General features: G+C 48.7%; 1 protein-coding gene across 3 annotated transcripts in view; it reads right to left on the bottom strand.

The window, feature by feature from the left end:
* The window catches only part of USP22 (ubiquitin specific peptidase 22), an 83,346-nt gene that overhangs the window by 48,694 nt on the left and 20,421 nt on the right, over window positions 1-14,231 (bottom strand). The window lies entirely within an intron of this gene.

The following is a 14,231-nucleotide window of genomic DNA, read 5'->3' as shown; positions in this document are numbered from 1 at the left end:
GAGAGCGCCTCCATCGTGTAAAATCTTTTTAATAAAGAAAATTTAAACAGATGCAAACATACTCACAAAAGTCAAGCTTAAAAAGCATGAAGCGATATAAGCATGAGAGACTTAACCCGCTGGCTAGTCTTCCTCCCTGATGGTTAACGTTTCCGAGGTCACGCCTCTTTCGTCAGAACCAAAATCGGTATCGGCATTGGTTCTGACGAAGGAGGCGTGACCTCGGAAACGTTAACCATCAGGGAGGAAGACTAGCCGGCGGGTTAAGTGTCTCATGCTTAAATCGCTTCATGTTTTTTAAACTCGACTTTTGTGAGTCTGTTTGCATCTGTTTAAATTTTCTTTATTAAAAAGATTTTACGCGATGGAGGCGCTCTGTGTTTTGTTTTCCAGAGCTAACAGATTCGCCTTGTAGGAGGTGTCAGCATTAAGTAAGGCAACTTTGTGAGCGAGGGTAGACAGGGGGACATCCCTGATAAGTATATGGTGCGATGGTAGATTTCGCAAGAAGTCGACTTCCTATAGTTCGGAGCTTCCCTCTGGATATACAGGTGGGGTGTGACCAAAGAAGCTAGGGAAGCCTCTGAAGACAGATCACATTTGGGACCCTGTGGGGAGAGGTAATTGAATTCCCCCAGAGCCGTTAGCCAAGCATGTGCTACCTGGGCCCACAGACCTATTCTCCATTCACCTATGATCCACCATGTGAAGAGAGGTGAAACCACAACAATAGTTCAGAGCAGAAGCGTATGCCTTCTGTGAACAGTCACTGTAGGCAGATAAGTCCAGTACGTTCAATAATCACCGTTTAGTGTTCTGGCAAGGATAGCAGCGGCTTGGTGTGCAGGTGAGAGAAAATTGGTGCACACATGTGCAGTGCAGCTTGTTCAGGAGGCTGTGCAGGCGCTCTGACAGCCAGAGGCTGCTCAAAAAGGCACCAAATTTAAAAAGGCAAAAACATGCTGGAATGTGCCACACTGCTGGCTGCGAATGAATTAGTTGCAGCCAGTGCTCTTCGGTTAACCCCAAAGGCACTGGGACTTCTTCTGGCAGGCCTAAAGCCCCAACTTACAACCTCCTTGCAGTTGTCCCATCCAGTCAAGAGTGGATAGTAGAGGCAAGCACCACCCAGATCTTCGCCCTCTAGGCAGGCTCACCATTCAAGAGGTCTTCAGGGACAGGGTCACACTAGGGGGTAGTGCCACGGTCTTGGACCTGTGGCTATCTCCAAGCAGTGCACTATGTGCCTAGGAAAGTGCCTAATACAGGATCCAGTGCCCAAAGCAAAACAAGCGGGCCCCGCACCTTCTTTCCAATGGGGTCAGAGTACAGTCCCCCAAGGTTCAGTCATACCTGGAAAGCTGCAAAAATAGGAGCCACATTGGCTAAGTAGCAGCTAGAAATCTTAAGAGTCTTGAGGAAGGGGACAAAAGAAAATTAAGTGGTCTGCTTCTCTCAGAGCAGAGATGATTAAAAAGGAGAACTATGAGGAGAGTGAAAAACTCAGCCTCAAAGTTCTAGCCGACCAGTGACAATGAAATTGTCACAGGTCGGCACAATAGATTGGGAAGTGAGCGAACACATACCGTCGCTCGCTCACTGATGGATCCGGTCCCTGCAGAGAGCCGTCACTGTCACTCACGGCTCACTGCAGGGATTCCCCCCCTGCCTTGTCCGATCCTCCAGCGCTGACTGGCGGAGCGGACGGAGGAGGGGGCGGGAAGAGCTGGCTCAGCCTCTGGATAGGCAGAGCCAGCTGACAGTCACGCAGCTGGGTGGATCTCGACAGTAATGTCGGGTTCCGTCCCAGCATCCCCGTACACCGCAAGCTGTAGCTTGCGGTATACTGAGCTTTGGGAGACGGGAGGACGCTAGTTTGCGTCCTCCCGTTTCCCTTAGGAGAACTATGGGGAAAAGCCTAGACCCCATAGTTCTCCTTTAACATCACCTAAGAACACTAGCAAAACAGTGATGCTTACTTAAGTGTGAGGGGGTTATGCAAGGTCTATCTTTACACATTTGTTTGCCAGTGCCAACCAACTAAGGCAGCAGATTCTAACCCTTTTTCTAAAAGTCTTATCCTGTAATGTACGATTAAGAAATGTAGACTGCCATTACTAACTGTTATGCTGATTATATAAATTGAGTTTGTGTACACCAAATGCCACTGCAAACAAATGTGTCGCCTTGTAAAAGTAGTGAAAACATGGTTATCGTGCTGTACACATGTGCAGAGCAGAGCTGTTGGAGGGACCAAGCAGGCCCACCCACTACAGGTTGCCTGCAGATACAAGACCAGTCACCCTGCACAAATAGTTAAGAGCAGTAGTTACTGGTCTATATTGCAGGAAGACCCTGCACAGAGGAAAAAGGATGGTGGATGAATGCACAGATCTGGAGGAAATGCACAAAGGACACCGAGATTCAAGAAAACACCTCTTGGGGGCGTGGCTTAGCGATGGCGGAGTAAGCACGCTGTATACAGGAGCTCTGCACCGTTCTCGGGTGGTTGATGTGCTAGCTGACCCCCACACGCACCGCAACTGATGCCGAAGGAGCCGAAGCCAGGAGACACCCAAAAGGACTGCCACATACCACCGTACAGCCCGTTTCTCCGTCCGGGCACCGACTCTTCTCCCCTGCACAAGGAATCCAACATGGCGCTCAAACGTGCCTCGGCCGCAGCGCCCACACCGGGTAAGAAGACTACCCGCAGCCAGACCAATGCGTCCCTCCTCCCTGCTGAGAATGATCCCCGAGACAGGGCAAGCTCCCCGATCCACTCACCGGAGCTGAATGCCCTTGCAGCACCATCACAAGACCAGTCCTCACAGACACTCAGCCTGTCAGACACTGGGGACAGAAGCAATATGCAGGCTCTTCTTCCCCTCCTATCCACTAACAGGGACCTGGAGACCATGGCATCATCTATAGTGGATGCACTTAAGGAGCTACAGGATATTACACATCATATCTCTGCAGTGGACCAGAGAGTGACAGTGGTAGAGACCACTACTTCTGATTTAACCTCTCGAGTCCTGGCGCTGGAGTCAGCATCAGCATCCACACAGAACCGTATCCTTTCTATGCAGCTTGGCATTGATGACTCCAAAAACCGGAATCGCAGAAATAATCTCCGGCTCCGCGGCATCCCTGAAGCCACGGTAGGCGTCCACCTACGGGACGTGGTTGTCGCGATCCTCAACCAACTCCTAGGCAAACCGCCAATGTCGGTGCTGGAACTTGATCGAGTGCACCGAGTACAAGGGCCACGGCAACCGAGCTCTACTTTGCCACGCGATGTACTCTGCAGAGTGCACTTTTTCACTATTAAAGAGGAAATCGTCCGCCAGGCATGGCGGCAAGGACCCGTGGAATTTGACGGAGCAACGGTACAGATCTTGCCTGACCTGTCCAGGAACACCCTCCGCATGCGACGCCTACTTCGGCCACTACTAGATCTGATCCGGACAGCCGATGCTACCTACAGATGGGGTCATCCCTTTCATCTACTGGTGAGACGTAACAACGCCTCCTTCCAACTCCACACACCAACACAGCTCCCTGCATTGTTTAGCTTCTTGGACACTCAGCCGATTGCGATCCCGGATTGGTTGGATTTTCCCGACGATTCCTTGGATGCCGCTTCATTGCCCCCCAGACCATCCCGGGCGGGCCGTGCCAGATACCGATCCCTGCGACATGCTGCCGTGATGCCCGCCCCGGCTGCCCCCGAACTGTGAGTCAGCAAGTGCTATGCCCGCGGTTCCTCCGTTTCCTGACCAGTTTTCCAGTTTTGACTCCCTGCCCTGAGTCCCCGGCGATTTATCTAATGACTCCGGTCGTCCCCTCGACTCCTACAATCGGTAGGCTCGGAAACACACCAGACTGCCACCTGCACCACCCCAAGTCGTGAACGCCTTCATATCCTTTCCTCCATTTATGGCCTTATTACAGTATCTCTAATGTACTATATTTCAACACGATGTCTAGGGGTGGGTGGCGGGAGGTGGGATGAGTGTCCACTTTGGTAATGCTTGTCAGGGGACTGGATGTCGATATTTGGCGGTGGAGCCGTCAATATGCTTTGCCACGGGGTCAATGGGGTACACTACCCCACTCGGCGCTCATATTTACACCTCATCGGTGGCCTCATTGTTTATGGCCCAGGGTTAATGACTGGGAGCCCCCCCGATGACGTGGACGTCGGGACGGGAGGAGACCGCGGCCTTGACCTGTTATAATTTCCCATGGTGCTGTCAAATACACTCGTGCTCCACCTGTCGCTAACGGTCACGGTGGTGAGGGATGGGCACGATACTAATGAGCTCTCATAGCTGAAACTGTGGCCATAAATTCAGGGAGGGCTTGGGTAGGATTACCACCCTATTGGCCCTGGCTTTGTGGGACTTCCCATTTCAGTGACCGCTGACTCCTCCCGTCCCTTGTTCGACACTGTGGGAATTACGTTATAGCTGCATGTTGTTCTAACCCTTTATCTCTAGGTGTCTCGTGGTTACGAGTGCCACACCAGTTACGACGGACCATACCGGCTGACCCGATCCTCCCTGGCGAGGATGTGCGGGCATACAAGTGGCTCCTTCGATTATAGGTTTTGAAGGTTTCTAGATTACTGATACCGCACTGTATTGAATTTGTGCTACTTCACTTTATTATGTGTTTAACGTATTAGATCAGTGCTCCCCCAACCTTTTTATCGCCGCGGACCGGTCAACGTTTAATAATTTTACCGTGGCGTATACATATATTATTACATTAAATACAGATCTGTATTTATTTCATTATAGCGATTGTGGTGCGTTCCAGCAGCTGCCACTCTGGAACGCATCACAATTGGTGTGAACAAGCCCTTAGACACTGAATTCCTTTTTTTTTCCTACCCTGTATATTTTATATATTGTACAAAGTGCAGGTCCGGGGGTTGGGGACCACTGTCCTATGTGATCAAAGTAGATAGATATTAATTAAGTGTCTCGTTTAGGAACCTACAAGTGATTTATCTCTGTAATAAAAAGATATGTAATCTCCATGATTTGTTTGTGAAAAAATTCCAATAAAAACAACAAAAAAGTCTGTGGTCTACTTTGTTGTTTTTATAAAACTTTATTGGAATTTTTACAAACAAATCATGGAGATTACATATATCTTTTTATTACAAAGATACATCACTTATAGGTTCCTAAATGAGACACTTAATAAAAAAAACTACTATTCGCCCCTTACACCCAACCCCCCCTCCCCCGCGCTCGGACTTACCCAGCCAGGGAGTTTTCGATGTGTGCACTGCAGGGGGCGGGGCGTGTGACACACACGCCTCCTGTGACTCACCTCCCCTCCCGCCTCCTGTTACTATGGACGCGGCCGGGAGGGGAGGTGAGTCACAGGACCCGCCCCCTCACTGTGAAGCCCGTCGGCAGTGCGAGGCCCAGGTGTTCGAACACCGGGACCCTGCACTGCCCCATATTGCAGGACCGGACCGCACTGAGACTGTGCGGCCCGGTACCATTTGATCCGCGGACCAGTAGCGGTCCGCGGACCGGGGGTTGGGGACCACTGTATTAGATGACCTGAATCCTGAGAGCGGTTGCATCTCCTTTTTGAATTTTTAGCTTCTCATTTGTTCACCATTGTCTAGGTGACCACCCCCCAATAGGTTAGACTCATCTCTCCTTGGTGGGAGAGGGTCTCTTTACTTGCCGTTTTGCTAGCACAAATAGCTAGCCTTAGTTTATTACATCAGAGCATAAGCGTTGCTCTGTGTCTTTTTTATCTTCTCTTATCTTAGTATACTCTTCTTCCTCTTCACCCCCCCAGCTCCCTTTCTTTCTCTGCCCCCGCCTACTCCACTCCTATCAACCCTACCCCCGATTCTCCCCTCTACTCTTCTTGCTCTCTCCTCCACCCCCATCTCCACCCTTCCCTCGATCTCCGAGTTGGGTTGCCCCTGACCTCGCTGGGTCAAGATGGGCCCTTTAAGACTCACCTCCCTCAATGTCAAGGGCCTCAATATCCCGGAGCATAGTTCGAGACTCCTGGTGGACCTACGTCATTCTGGTATGCACATTGTGCCTTTCTCCAGGAGACGCACTTCCGTATTGACAAGACTCCGACCCTACGCAATAAAGACTATCCGACTGCTTACCACTGCCCATCCGCTCTCTCTAAGTCCAAGGGTGTGAGCGTGCTCCTGGCCAAGTCAGTTCCGTGGTCCTTCCGAGATCTCCGCCTAGACCCCGAGGGAAGATACCTCTTTGTCAAGGGCATGATAGGAACCACCATAGTTACGCCGATTAATCTATATCTCCCCAATACTGACCAACTGTCGTTCCTGCAACGGGTAGTCCCGCTGATGCTGGAATTTGAGGAAGGGCTACTGATAGTGGGAGGGGATTTCAACTTCGCCCTAGACACAGCCGTTGACGTCTCCAGAGGTTCTTCTCACCTCTCCTACTCAAAACTGAGCTGCAGGTGCTGCATCTCACGGATATCTGGCGCCTGCTACACCCCCAATCGCGCGACTATACGTTCTACTCTCCAGTGCATTTAACATATTCCCGCATTGATTACTTTTTTATGAAACACTCCGAGCTTCCCTTGATTCAGGCTCTCCGATCTTCCCTTGATTCAGGCTGCCTCAATCGGCAATATCTTATTCTCTGACCATGCCCCTATACATATCCTTGTGGACATCGGACCTCCGCCTTCCAGGAACCCATCCTGGTGCCTGAATGAATCCTTACTGCAGGATGCGGTGATCAGGGCAGATCTAGAGACGTCACTGACCACATACTTCTTGACTAACTGCTCTCCTTCGGTGGATCCACTAATACTATGGGAAGCCCATAAATGCGTTATTAGAGGGGTCTTGATCAAACATGGATCGCGTCGTAAACGGGAGCAAACACGCTCCCTTACCGGCCTTTTCGCCAAGCTGCATACCCTGGAAGCGCTTCACAAACAATCCTTAGCCCAGACCCATCAACGTGAGCTTCTTCAGGTCCGTACTGAACTTAACCGGCTCTTGTTCTCTAACACCCAGCGGCGCCTACTTTGCGGCCGACGCACGCTCTATGAGTTTTCAAATAAACCCGGTAAAGTGCTAGCGTCCGCCCTTAAGGGCCTTTGATCCAGGACTTATATTCCAAACTTGACATCCGGAGAGGGCCGGAAGATCCACTCCTCATTAGAAATGGCAGAGGAATTCCAAAAATACAATCATGGCCTTTACAATCTAGCAGCAATACCCCAACGATCATGAGGTTCAACCGTTAGACGTATTGCGTAGTTCTTTCGCTGACAACCTAATCTTTTTCCTCACCCGTCCACTGACCTCCGTCCCGGTACTGATGGAAGAGCTGACCCTCTATGGCGCTTTGTCAAATTTTAAGATTTCGCGAAATCAGCTGCGCTAAATGTGTCTTTACCCCCTCGAGACCTTGAGACCCTACGCGCCAAGTCCCCCTTCACGTGGGTGAGTGGCTCCCTTAAATATTTAGGTACCTACCTATCGGCAGATAGCAAATCCCTTTTTGATCTAAATTTTATCCCTATCCTTCAAAAAACTAAACAAGACCTCCTAAACTGGCGCTCACTGATGCTCTCCTGGTTTGGCCGGGTGAACTCCTTAAAGATGACTATACTACCAAAATTCCTGTACCTGTTCCAAGCTCTCCCAATCTCTATCCCCAAATCTTATTTCATTCAACTGCGGAGACTTTTTGCGACATTTGTCTGGGCCGATACCCCCCCGCGCCTGAGACACACTGTGCTGACCCTGCCTAAAAACTCTGGAGGTGTAGGCCTCCCTGACCTGGGCAAATATTACAAGGCAGCTTTACTTACCAGAGTGGTAGACTGGTGCTGTCATCGGGAGACCAAAAGCTGGGTCTCCATGGAGGAGGAGGACTCCCCGGCCCCACTGGCTGGTCTCCCCTGGTTGTCATCCCCTCTTCCCTGCCGACTTCGTGACCATCCCACCATTGCCCCGACAATTACTCAGGCACGCTCTATATTCAAAAGGTACCACCTTGTCGCCTTTCCCCTCACCCCTGACACAGATCCTGGCAGGACCCAGACTTTCCTCCAGGAATGGGGAGAGGCAAATTAGGTCGCCTCTATGTGGCACGGATCTTCCGGATACGAGACTTCCTCACTGGGAACCAGTGGCAATCCATGGATGCGATACGGGCATCTGTTGATCCGCCCCTGGACCATTGGAGCGCTCTCCAACTTCGACACTTTTTGAGCTCTATTCCTACCAGTCCATCTTTGTTGCGGCCCCTGACAGAGTTTGAACAGATATGCCAAGAGGGCACGCAGGTCCGGCATGTAGTGTCCTATATTTACTCTGCCCTGGTAAGCCCTACCTCAACACAGGAACCGGGTTTTCTCGCCAAATGGGAAAGGGACCTCGACATGCAGTTTACCCAACCGCAGAAAGACCGTATATACTCACTAGCCCACAAATCTTCTATTGCATGTAAAACTCAGGAACTCAGCTACAAAATTGTCTCCCGGTGGTATAGGGTACCTACCCTGTTACACTCCATGTTTCCTGGGGTCTCCCCCCTCTGTTGGCGCTGTCAGTCGGCTCCTGGCACCCTCTTCCACATATTCTGGACCTACTCGAAGATCTCCCCGTTTTGGGATCGAGTTCTGGAGATCGTGGAAAATTTAACCATGCTGACTCTGAAAAACGACCCGGCCGCATGCTTGCTACACCTTACAAAATGTTCCATATACGTCGCTACAAGTCGTCCATAGCCATACATCTATTGAATGCTGCCCAAGCGTGCATCCCGATTTTGTGGAAATGTACATCCCCCTGTCCCTGCAGATGTGGATTGCTAGGGTGAACGACTTGTACCGTATGGAAGACCTTTCTTCCACTCTTAAAAACACGGAAGAGAAGTTCAGATCCACCTGGAGTCCGTGGCTGGCCTTCCAATACTCTGAAAAGTACGCCCAGGAAATGCTGGCAGCATCCCGAGCAGAAGCAGATAGTGACCCTCCAGGGGTGGGCCAGGCGCCACCTACCTTGGATGCTGCGGTGGAGGGGTAACCCAACCATCTACCCACCTACTTCAGCCCACCCTCCCCTCTCTCAGCTGCCTCTTCAAGCCCATCCTCCCCATGCCCCTTTCTGATCTACCCCCGCTTCCGACCCGCCTCTCCTTATTCTCGCTATTTTATTTTCTCTTCTCTCTTCCTTTCTTTTCTCTCTTTGATCACATTTCTAAGTTTGCCTTTTCCACTCGTGATACCGTGCATTACAAGCGACTCTTGCATATTGCAGTACTAAACTGAAGACTTACAAACCCCAGTACGGCCTTCGTGGCTCAGACTTTTATAACTCCGCATACGATTGGCCTTTTTTGAACTATTTGCAAGTGAAGGAGATGCATATGCCCCTTTAACTTTGGAAAACATGACATGCATATACTAAGTAGCATCGGCTCACTGCAACATCATAGGACATGTCACATCCACTTCTCCGTTGTGATAATATACAGGTGAAACTCGAATAATTAGAATATCGTGCAAAAGTAATTGCAGTAAGTGCTGCAAAAGGGGCCCAAACCAAGTACTGAGTACATATGCATGCTTGTACTTTTCAGAGGTCCGATATTGTTCTATGTACAATCCTTGTTTTATAGATTGCATGTAATCTACTTTTTTGAGGTTGTGGATTTGGGGTTCTTGGGGTTTTCATGAGCTGTAAGCCATAATCATCACAATTATGACAAATCACGGCTTGAATTATCTTGCTTTGCATGTAATGAGTCTATCTCATATATTAGTTTCACCTTTTAAGTTGCATTAGTGAAATAAATGAACTTTGCACGATATTCTAATTATTCGAGTTTCACCTGTGTATGTCTGCTTGTAGATCTAATATATGCATCTCTTTTGGTTTTGTTCCCCGGATATGTATCAACTACACTGAGACTTTGTACAATATGTGTTTTTGTATGTTTTAATAAAGACGTTTTTGAATTTAAAAAAAGAAAACACCTCTTATATACAGACAATATTTGCTTATACTGGAACCCCAGTCATTCGTAAATCAGTACAAGTTTCTCCAATTATGACACGACAACCTCTCATAGACAAACTCACGTACAGTATACTATTGATCATACAGAAGTAGGTCAAAGGGTATAGTTTACCGCTAATCTACCTACTTCTGTATGGTCAATCGATCCAGTAAGTGAGATTGCTTAAAGGAATAGCACAAGTGGTAAAGAAAAGGTATGCCTGTCAAAATTCTTCCAGTGTGGGAACAGTAGCTGCAGTCAGAGGATGTTTGAGACAGCAGTGCATGTTGAGCTTGTTCAAACTAGGCCATGCATGTTATGCTCTGTATAACGTATGTACACTGGTGTGCACGATCACAACGCATTGCACAATTAATGCAGGCATGCTGCTTTTTTACACAATACATCCTAACACACATGTATGACATAATTACAAGGGAAGACTTGGCGCCAAATCCAATGTGATTAAGGAAAGCTGTGGTAGAGCAGTTCAGGGATCGTTGCTTCTCCACTGGACGGATACAAAACCTTGGGGGAAAGAGAAGGGGAGCGAGGGTCCCACGATTAGGATAACCAAGAGAGGGTAATCCTAGGACAAGCCCAGGCATGCTAGAAAAGATCCCCCCCCCCCCTCTGATCCCAGCCACACTAAACGTCTGACCCAGATCCCCTTGGACATCACACTCTCCCAGCACCAACTATTGCAACATCACCCTGCCCACCACCACCAGCAACCCTGGACCCCCAATTTATCCACACTTCGTCGCTGATAACGCGCTAGTACCCACACCCTGGTAAGTCTTTTTTCCATTACTCCTTTACCTTTCCTTGCACAGTCACCACTTGGTAGTGCGCTTCTGTATTTTTTGTCTTTTCTATCAGTAAAACGTTGGATACCCCGGTCCGCATTTTTGGAGCCGCATACCAAGTACTATAACCGATATTTCTTTGCCCTCACCCCAGGGGCAGCGCTGCATTAGAGGACATTCCTCCCAATTTTTTCGTTGCAAGCCCAGGCATGCAACCATTCCATTTTCACTGTCCCTGCCCCCGGGGAGCATAGACTGGGAAGCCCCTGCAACAATCACACAGGCCTAAGGAAAATAAAAACCGGTTACGATGTTCCGGTTAGGCTGGAGGAAACAATAAACGGGAGGTGGCTGGGAGGGACTGTCCCTTTTATTGTAATTGTGGATGATGTGTTTCCTATTTTAGGTGGGTGGATCCTCTCACCTGTGCTGCCCTGGAATATGACTTGGGGAAAATTGTTTCATATGTGCCCTTGCATTTATCAATACAGATAAACGCAGCTCAATGAACCTGGTGTGAATGCGCCCTAAAATGTCAAAAACCACGACATGTATGCAGGTCACACTGGTGCCTTGCCTTTTTCCATGGGTCACCGATTCGAAAAGGTACAGAAAACTGGGACAGTCAGCCTACTAACACTCTGAGAACAGCAAATGCAGACTTTTCTTGCAGTCCAGGTTTCCAAAGGCACTTATAAAGTGTCTGGAATGAAAGTAATGCAACTACCTACAGTAAACACATTTGTTTTCCGAAGGCCAAATTTGTAGCTTTTTGGCATTGTGGAAAAATTCATCTGTAAATACTTTAGTGTGCATAGTCTAGGCACTGGTCCCCTTTAACCCCTCCATTTTGGAACACTACAGTATCCAGTTATAGGTGTAGAGATATAGAGGTGCACCGAAATTAAATTTTGAGAACGAAAATTCTTTTTATTCTAACCTTTTTAAAAATTCTTAAAATATACAGTGAGGAAAATAAATTATTTGATTCTCTGCAGATTTTGTAAGTTTGCCCACTTAAAGAAATTAAAAGGTCTATAATTTTTATCATAGGTGTATTTTAAATGATAGAGACAGAATAGCAACCAAAAATCCAGAAAAAAAAAAACACATGATACAAATGTTATAAATTGAGTTGCAGTTCAGTGAGTAAAATAAGGACATTAGGGACAAGATTGTAGACCTGTACAAGGCTGGAATGGGCTACAAGACTATCAGCAAGAAGCTTGGTGAGAAGGAAACAACTGTTGGAATGATTATTCGCAAATAGAAGGAATACAAAATAACCAATCGCCCTCTGTCTGGAGCTCCATGCAAGATTTTGCCTCATCGGGTAAGGATGAGCATGAGAAAAGTGAGGGATCAGCCCAGAACTAGAATGATCTCAAGGCAGTTGGGACCAGTCACCATTGGTAACAATACACCACCATGGATTGAGATCCTGCAGCGCCCACAAGGTCCCCCTCTTCAGGCCAGTCTGAAGTTTGCCAACGAACATCTAAATGATTCAGAGAAGGATTGGGAGAAATTGCTTGTAAGATGAGACCAAAAACATGAGTTGATTACCTGATAACTCTGTTTCCAGGAATCTTCCAGGACAGCCATCGAGATATAGGCTCCGACTGCCTGCAACAGGAAACACATCAACCACATTAAATAGACTACTCCTTCCATCCCAAGTCAGTAACCTCTAGGACCGAAGGCTACCCCATGCACAAAAGTATCCCCTCCATCCAACCTCGGATGTTACCTGGATACACACCAAGGGAGGGAACTGGCTGTCCTGGAAGATTCCTGGAAACAGAGTTATCAGGTAATCAAATCATGGTTTTCCCCAGTCATCTTCCAGGACAGCCATTGAGATGAGGCCAAATGGCAGAGCCCTGTACTGGAAGTGCAGGACACCTGCCGGACCCCTTACTGCAAACCGCAGTAGATATTGTGACGATTGTCTCACCGCTATGTGAAAATAGGCGTCTCGCAAATCTATGGTCGCTAGGAACGATCCTGGGGCCAGCAACTCTCGGATTGAAAAGATCGATTCCATACGGAACCTCTTGTATAGTACCACTTTGTTTAGAGGCTGCAGATTGAGAATCAGTCTGCATTTCCCCGAAGGCTTTATCCTGGAGAAGATGTGCGAGTAAAACCCCATGTTCTCCTCCGAAGCCGGTACTCTCAAAATGACCCCCTGGTCCCACAGCTCCTGAAGGGCCCCCGTCATTGCCTCTGATCTCCTCCGGTCTTTTTACAGGGAAGTAATCAGAAGCCTCGACGGGGGTCGTTCCGTCAGCTCTATTTTGTAGCCGTGCAGTACCAGCGCCAAAATTTGTTGCTGGTCAGCTTCCCCCAGAGTGGGAAGAATTCACCCAATCTTCCTCCCACCCTGAGCAACCGGTCATTGCGATTTATTGGGCCGCTGACGGGGGTTAAAGAGGAAACTGCCTTTGGACCTTTCCCATCCTTTCCTGAGCAAAGCCTCCGCTTTCCTGTCCATTGGGTCTTTCAAAGCCCCCATATTCTCAAAAGACAGGTCAGTCTTTTTAGAGACTTTCGCTTAAAAAGGCATCTATCTTAGGACATTTGTCCCACAAACCTGCATCTTCCTCCGCAAAGGGGAACCTACGTTTATGACCAGCAGAAAAAAACATTCTCTTTTCTGGGTGCTGCCACTCCACTTGGATCATGTCCGAGAGTGATTTGTGGACCGGGAAGGTGCGTCCTTTCTTTGTCTGGAGCCCCTTATATAGCTTGTCATGCCCCGAAAGCTCAGTGGACTCTTCCTTAATATCCAGCGTATCCCCTATGGCTTTCAACAGCTCATCTGTCTCACATGATGGAAAAAGGAATTTCGTAGCTGAACTGCTACGCAACTCACCTTCCGACTCATCGTGCTCCTGTGACCCCGAGGATTCACTGGGCGCTTGCTTGCTCACTATGCTCTCTGCGTATCCCGTAGAGCTACCTGCCCCCGAAGTACCTGGTAAACTAGTCTCCACTAGGGTACTCACTGGGGTCTGGAGCGCCGACCTGAAAGACTGAAATGTATTAACCATTTCCTCTCTCATTGAGTCCAAAAGCCCCTTAAACATTCCGGCTGACTCTTTTGCAACTATTTTCTCTAAACACACTTTGTACAAGGGTTTGGACCATGAAGCTGACATTTTTGCAAAGCAAGAGGCACACTTCTTCCCTTTTGGGCGCGAGCAACCGGCTTCAGCGAGGGGCTTATCCTCCGTGGCTTTGACCTGCGTACGACAAGCGTGATGCCATCAGCCAGTGCTCTGCCCGCATGCAAACCATCTTATACATAACACTACCCAGCTTGCCCTGTGAACAGGCCCCCAATGCAAGCGGGTAAAGG

This window comes from Nanorana parkeri, unplaced genomic scaffold (genome assembly GCF_000935625.1).
Source record: "Nanorana parkeri isolate BGI_ZX_2015 unplaced genomic scaffold, ASM93562v1 scaffold975, whole genome shotgun sequence".
In the NCBI taxonomy this organism is placed as follows: Eukaryota; Metazoa; Chordata; class Amphibia; order Anura; family Dicroglossidae; genus Nanorana; species Nanorana parkeri.
The sequence above is the reverse complement of the archived record's forward strand: the minus strand, read 5'-3'. Positions and strand labels throughout refer to the sequence as shown.